We start from the raw sequence: 8,115 nt of genomic DNA, 5'->3' as shown, positions 1-8,115 counted from the left end.
TATTAACTGTGCAGAAAGGGAATTTGCATGCATTTAATGTAATACTTACTTTAATTTTATCTTTTAAACAAGGTAGACACAGCTTTTTTTAATGAAAATGATGACTTCCTCCCATGATGGCATACTGACAAGTTGGGTGTGTTGCAATATTGACGAGTTGGGAAAACCTTTTTTTTTTATAAAAAAAACTTATTTTTAAGTAAAGTAAAAAGAAAGCAATGCTCTAAAAGTTTTTTTTTGGTCCAAAAAATACATAAAACGCAGTATATCCTATGCGCATGCGCGAAACTTTACAATGCTGCTGTGTAGCATGAAATGGTAAATTATATTGGTTCCAAGTAATTTCTGGCTTTTTTTAGGGAACACTCTAAGGTTAAATAAAATCATCAAGTTACCCTTGATCCTAACCAGCCCCATCCTAGGAGTATGCCATCATACCCAGTGAAAAATAAAACCGCGTCCCACATGGGTTACGCGTGGGTTCCGTGTGGGATTGATGGGATTTACGTGGGACGGTTTTTCCCATGTGGTATCCGTATGGAAATTTGTCACCTTAAACCCATGTGGGTAATCCCACATGGGTTACATGTGGGAACCATATGGTATTTACACACATGGGAAATCCCACGTGGGTTTCATCTGGGATTTGCATGGGAATTAATTTGAAAGCTGGAAACTAAAAAAAAACTTTAAAAAAAAAACTAAATAAAAATTTTTAAATCGACATTGCATTGCGTTACGTTTATATTGTGTGAAAATATTTTATATTAATATAGAGAATGGCAAGCAAGTATGTAAGTACCACCAATAATGTTTATCTTTCTTTATAGAAATAAGATTAAGATTTGTGCAAATAGACGTATTATTAGGATAATATAATAGTTATTTGAATTTAGATTTTGAGTAAATTATTTGCAAACAATCAACTGATGCAAGTTGAAATGTTGTCAAAAACCAATCTTGCATGCATGGGACACTGCAGTGTCCCTCAAAGAAATGCAGATTTGAAAGTCAAAGAATTCCCAATTTTTTTTATAAAAAAAAAGAAAAAAATAGGATGGAGATGGGTTTCTGTAACTTTTTTTATGCTCCAAAACTTTTAACTTTAGATATAATAAGGTCCTTAAGACTTAAGGGACTTACGAACTACATTGAGGAACAAAAACAGGATATTTACAGAAACTTTTCAATTTTTAATTTGGAGTACCAGTGTTATTGGGAATAAAGCCTCTGGGTCCAGTTTTCAAAGTAATATGATCCAAAGTATTGTTTAAATAAAATAAAATTTTATTAAAGTTATATGTATAACTATATGCCTTAAAATGCATATAGTTATACATATAACTCCTGATAGTTAACTATATGTATAACTAGTTATACATATAATTTGTTATAAAAACTTATTTTTTAAGGTTATGCTTAAACAAATTAGTACCAATCAACTCAAATTCAAGATTTAGTTAAAGTTCAAGTTAAAGTTCTTATTTATCCATTGTTTTTGTTAATTTTATATTTATTTGTTCAAATTTAGCAGTTAGTACTATTTTTTACTACAGTAAGAATGTTTATCATTGTTGAACGTGATTTTATTAGTAACTTAATTTTATTTTCAACATATTTTGACAACACCCTTTATATTTTAAATGACGACAGCTTTACTTTTCTAATGATGTTAAATTTATTACGTTTCAATAACTCAGATTGAATCTTAACTGAATTATTGTAAGCTTTGTAGGGGTTTGTTGTATATCAAATGGTGTTGTAAATAAAGTAAAAATAATATATATATAAATATAATATATATATATATATATATATATATATATATATATATATTATATATATATATATATATATATATATAACATTAAAACAATAAAATGATACAAAATTTCACTTTAAAACGAATACCATTAACATTGTGATGATAATAGCATTAGGAAACTAGTATTTATGTATTATTATTATACTATAAATAAATGGTTTTTTAATTCATTTTATAAAATAGAGACTGACAACTGATAATTAATGAAAATAAATACAAATTATAAAAATCATCTAAACTTCATTTATTATTTCTAAATACTATATTAATGTTAGTCTACAAAGTTAAAATCAATTTAGAGCATTGTTATTTGTTCTTTTGCGATTCGCACTTCCACTTCTGTCTCTCAAATTTATAAAATAGGTGGTCAAAGCTTGCTCAATAGGTAGGTTCTCAGCATAACAATGCTTTTTTCTTACACTTTCTTAAGAGAAATATGGCAAATTGATTACTTATTTTACCTAAATCATAGGGTCATCTATGCATAATGATGTCAGATGATGACCCGTTTATTGAACACCTTCACCCTTAATCAAACTCAGTCAATTTTTTGCCATTTCTATTGAAAATGATGTCAGTTATTGTTATCATATTATGATGGTATATCTGAATTGTTAATATAATATATAAAAAATGCATATACCATCAAATTTTTTCTTGTTCAATTATAGATTTATTCTCAACAGTACTAAAAGTAAAAAAAAAAAACACAAATTGTTCTTTCAGATAAGCAAGCTAATTTCTGAATTTAAATTGTTTTTCCTATGATCCTCTACAGTTTTAAGCAACAAAAGCAAGAAGTTTTTAGACCACATTGTTGGTGTAAATACCTCTAAAACCTGCTCAAAGCTAGCATAAATTGTTTTACTTTTTTTAAAAATAAAATATGTTACTTTTTTTTTTAATTCAATTTTTTAATTGACATTATCTTGGTCTCAACATCCCCTCCCCATTGTCAATTATTGTTAAACTCACACTGCCCCTCTATCTACTGGCATCATTTATGGATGATCCCATAGCCTAAATACTTATATATATATATATATATATATATATATATATATATATATATATATATATATATATATATATATATATATATATATATATATATATATATATATATATATATATATATATATATTATTTTTACTTTATTTATAACACCTTTTTATATACAGCAAACCCTTACAAAGCTTACAATAATTCAGTTAAAATTCAATCTGAGTTATTGAAATGTAATAAATTTAACATCAATAGAAAAGTAAAGTCGTCTTCATTTAAAATGTAAAGGGTGTTGTCAAAATATGTTGAAAGTAAAATTAAGTTACTAATAAAATCACGTTCAGCAATGATAAATATTCTTACTGTAGTTAGAATTAGTACTAGTTAACAAATTTGAACAAATAAATATAAAATAGTGAAAAACAATGAACAGATAAGAACTTGAACTTGAACTAAATCTTGAATTTGAATTAATTGGTACTAATTTGTTCAAGCATAAACTTAAAAAATAAGTTTATATAATAAATTTTATGTATAACTAGTTATACATATAGTTAACTATCAGGAGTTATATGTATAACTGCATGCATTTTAAAGCATTTTATTTAATTTATATATTACTTTAGATCATATTACTTTGAATACTGGGCCCAGAGACTTTTTTCCCAATTACACTGTGGTACTCCAGATTAAAAATTGAAAAGTTTCTGTAAATATCCTGTTTTTGTTCCTCAATGTAGTTCGTAAGTCCCTTAAGTTTTATGAACCTTATTATATATAAAGTTAAAAGTTTTGGAGCCTAAAAAAAGTTACAGAAACCTCCCTATTTTAATATTTATCTCCCCCCTATTTTAATATTTTTTTTAATAAAGAAAATTTGACTTTCAAACCAGCATTTCTTTGTGGGACACTGCAGTGTCCCATGCATGCATGCTTGGTTTTTGACAACATTTGAACTTGCATCAGTCAATTGTTTGCAGATAATATTCTCAAGAACTATATTCAAATATCATATGAACATGTTAGAGAATGTTCATATGATATTTGAACATCACAAGTTTAATAATATTGTTGTGATATGTTATATAAATAATGCCATAATAGATTATGATATGAAAATAAGATAGGATATGGAGGCAATGATCAAAGAATTAATTTACTTATAGAAATTTAGATGTTTGTTTATTAGTTTCAGAATATTGTATTATGTGTGACCATGGCCTTCTATAATAACAGGCCTTGACATCGCGCAACAAAGTTGTTAAACTGAAGGCCAATTCCAAATACTGTGTTTACATTTTCATCTTTTATCATAAGACGAAAGTTTGTGTTCACGCTTTTTTAATAAATCTTTAAAATTTGATTGGTTTATAAATTAGATAGCGCAACTTCAAGACGATAACGTTGTAAGGTTCAAGGCGTTACATTGTAAGGTAATAATATTGTCAAACTAACAGTAAGTTTTTTTAATAATTAAAATGCCTTTAAAATGCTGTGTATCTCTTTGCAAGTCGAACTATCTCAACTACAACAAAAATATCAATTTATACAACTACAATATCAATTACAACTACAACAAAAATATCAATACTCAACTACAACAAAAATATCAATTTATAAATTCCCGAAGAATCTAGAGGAGAGAAAAAGATGTAGTGAAGCTATCCCAAGAACTGGTTTTATTGTTACAGACTATACAGCAGTATGTCAACTTCATTGGCCAAATGAAGCACCTTTTGAAAGCAAGTATGGTAAGCAACGACCTTTAAACCCACCATCTGTTTTTAAAAATATTCCGCCTAGTTGTTTAACCACACCAGCAAGTAAAGTAAGAAAAACTGTAACTTCAAGCGGTTTTCGAAGCATTTTACCAGATGAGTTAAATGATTTTCTAAAAGAGGATGAACTTATATTTGTTGATATTCAATCTTTGTTAAGTGATAATAACGATGTTATTGTTTTCCAGCTTAATAAAAAAAGTTTACACATACAATCAAAAATGTACAAACTTGGTGTTCCATTATTTATTCGAACACCTTAATGCTATGAGAAAAGTTAATGTTGGTGAATTTTTATATACTTCAGATATTATATGTAGAGCATATGAGTATTTTGCTATGCGACGAAGTTTATATGATTGTTTGTGTATTGACTACAAGTGGCCAAGTATAAGGACTTTAACACGATTGACTTCAAAAATAAGCTCAATGGAGGACCTAAGTTTCATAAATAGTATTTTTATGAATTTAAATCCATTGAAAAGAACTTCCATAATACTAATTGATGAGATCTATGTCAAAGCTTCATTACTTAACCAAAGAGGTGCTTTGTTTGGTCAAGCAGTAAAATACCCTGAAAAGTTAGCTAAAACAATTTTATCATTTATGATTAAATGTCTTTTTGGAGGTCCATAATTTATATGTAGAGCTCAACCTGTTGCAAATTGTTCCTCTGAATTTCAGTTTGCTCAATGTCAACAAATTGTTGATACGATAAATAATATTGAAAATAGTAAGACACTGGTAATAATTACTGATGGTAACCGTGTAAATCAAAGATTTTTTGGAATGTTTAAAACAGTTGATAGTAAACCATGGTTAACAACATCAGGTATATATTTATTGTATGATTATGTGCATCTCTTAAAATCTATACAAAACAATTGGTTGACAGAAAAGACTGACGAACTTCAATTTCTGAACAATAAATAACTGGCTTTGGCCAAGTGGAATTATTTAGAAACTTTATATAAAACTGAGTGCAATAGTCTTTTTAAACTCTCTAAACTTACAGCTAAATCAGTTTATCCAAAACCAATAGAGAGACAATCTGTAAAGTTTTGTTTGTCTGTTTTTTGCGAAGAAACAGTAGCTGCATTAAGAACGCATCCAGAGATTGAAAATAAAGCATTTGAAGGTACTGCTGTATTTATTAAAAAAATAATTTTTTTTCGAATGTTGTTAATGTCAAAGCACCTGGTGCTGGCATTCGGTTTAGAAATGAATTATGCGGAGAAATCCACTCAGTTGGTGATCAACAGTTACAACTGCTACAAGATATTGCTGAACTGTCAAATTTTATGAAACCTACAGGTAAGTGTGGAAAACAGCTTACGCTAGATACTAGCAATGCAATAGTGCATTCATGTTATGGCTTTATTGTAGAAACTTTGTTGAGTAATGGAGCAAAGTATGTCTTATTAGGTTGGTTTTCAACAGATCCACTTAAAAAAGTTTTTTCTAAGCTTTGACAGGGATCTGGAGGTACTTACTTTATAAACGCTAAATCTGTAATTGAAAAAATTTATATTCGACATACTAAATTGATATTACAACTTGACATTCCTGTTGATGGTATCGATGGTCATACTTGTGACATATGTTTTAGAGATATTTCTACTGATGAAAAAGAACTTCCGGATAATATACATGATCTTGAAAGCTCATTAAATAAATCTACATTAGTGGCTATAGTTTACATAGCTGGCTTTGTGCAAAAAAGCAAAATAAAAATTTACGATGATTCTACCAATTATTATTATAAATATGGAAGTTTATTCTAATATTCTTCTAAAGAATTACTCACTAATTACCACTCCCAAAATACTAAAGCTATCATAATTTATGTGAAAATTAGTTTTGTAATTTATTATGCTATTTACTTGTTATGTTTTTTATTTTCTCATTAGCCTATATGTCTCTCAATATGTTTGGATTTTTAAATATTTACCCTGTTGAGATATATTGATAAAACTTTTTTTTTGCTTGAATCAACTTTTGTTGGTGTTTTTTATTGTTGGTGATTTTTATTGTTACCATTTTTAGCAAAAAAAACTGAAAATACAGTTATCTTTCTAATATATAGATATATACTTTGTTATAGTTCTGCTTGTTATTGATACTATTTAATATTACATAAATATTCTTAATGAAATTTGAAATACGAAAAATACGATTATCTTTTAACAATTTTTTGGTTTTCTTTTTAATTTTCCGTCTTTACTAGAGATTATTATTAGAAAACATAGACTGCCATTACAACCTACCTAATATAAAAATATATCAATATAAGTAAAAGTGAAAGTTTAATCGGCCTTCAGTTTTTACGGCATTTTGCGCGATGTCAAGGCCTGTTATCATAGAAGGCCGTGTGTGTGACGAAAAAGTAAAGATACTTTTGCATCCAACGTCTACATCATTGAAAAAGTAGGTTTTTACATTTTTGTTTTTGTTTTTTTGTTTAACTACTTATCCTAATTGATCACTTTTTTTCAGGATTCTCCTCATGGGTTCAAGCTCATTACGCATAATATGTGTTCAATTACCCATAATACGTTAGTCATTGTAAGTAATAAATTAGGAAATAATTATTTGTGAAATATTGTAGTCATTAATGACTTTAACCTGGTTAATAATTAAAATTGCTCGACTAATAAGGATCCTTATTAAAATTGCTCTCTCTGTCTGTCTCTCTCTCTCTGTCTCTCTCTCTGTCTGTCTGTCTCTCTCTCTCTGTCTGTCTCTCTCTATATATATATATATATATAAGAATATATATATATATATATATATATATATATATATATATATATATATATATATATATATACATACATATATATCTATATATATATCTATATATATATATATATATATATATATATATATATATATATATATATATATATATATATATATATATATATATATATATATATATATATATATATATATATACATATATATATATATATATATATATATATATATATATATATATATTTATATATATTTGTATTTATTCATTTTTTTTTAGAAAATGTTTGAAGAAAGTTAGAAGATACTAAAAACCTTGGTATTATACAAGCCGAAGCGATTTAATTAATTCAATCGACAAAAAACGGCGCGTAAATCGCAAAAGAAAAAATAATATTTTTAATATTCATTTTGGATGTATTGATTAATAGCATTTATTTTAAAATAAATTCATTTTGCAACACGTTTTTTAATTTTATAAAATTTCGTCATAATAGTTTAAGGTAAATCCTACAGGTTATAGGTGGAAAACATAACATGTAAAAGGTCAAAAATGCTACACATTTTGAATACCAAATGGGATAAAGTAGCAAATACCAGATTAAGTCAAGCCTCTCTGAAAGCTTCGATGATTAATTTTAAATTACTATTTAAGTAATTTTTAAATTAAAAGAATTTTAAAAATTATCATAGAAGCATTCGGACTTTCATTTGTCTAGTATTGACTACTTTTATACCATTTGGATTAAA

The 8,115-nt window shown here is 26.8% G+C and overlaps 1 long non-coding RNA gene across 2 annotated transcripts; it reads left to right on the top strand.

Moving 5' to 3' along the window:
• Positions 1-365: 365 nt before the first annotated feature.
• Positions 366-7,828, top strand: LOC136076942 (uncharacterized). Of its 2 annotated transcripts, XR_010636707.1 has the most exons (3): positions 366-794; positions 4,020-7,173; positions 7,646-7,828. It is a non-coding gene; the product is annotated as an uncharacterized LOC136076942 (long non-coding RNA). The 2 variants fall into 2 exon arrangements; XR_010636706.1 differs by lacking the exon at positions 366-794 and having other exon boundaries at positions 3,345-7,173.
• Positions 7,829-8,115: the final 287 nt, after the last annotated feature.

Source organism: Hydra vulgaris, chromosome 02 (assembly GCF_038396675.1).
Source record: "Hydra vulgaris chromosome 02, alternate assembly HydraT2T_AEP".
NCBI lineage: Eukaryota > Metazoa > Cnidaria > Hydrozoa > Anthoathecata > Hydridae > Hydra > Hydra vulgaris.
This window is presented reverse-complemented; position numbering and strand designations above follow the sequence as displayed.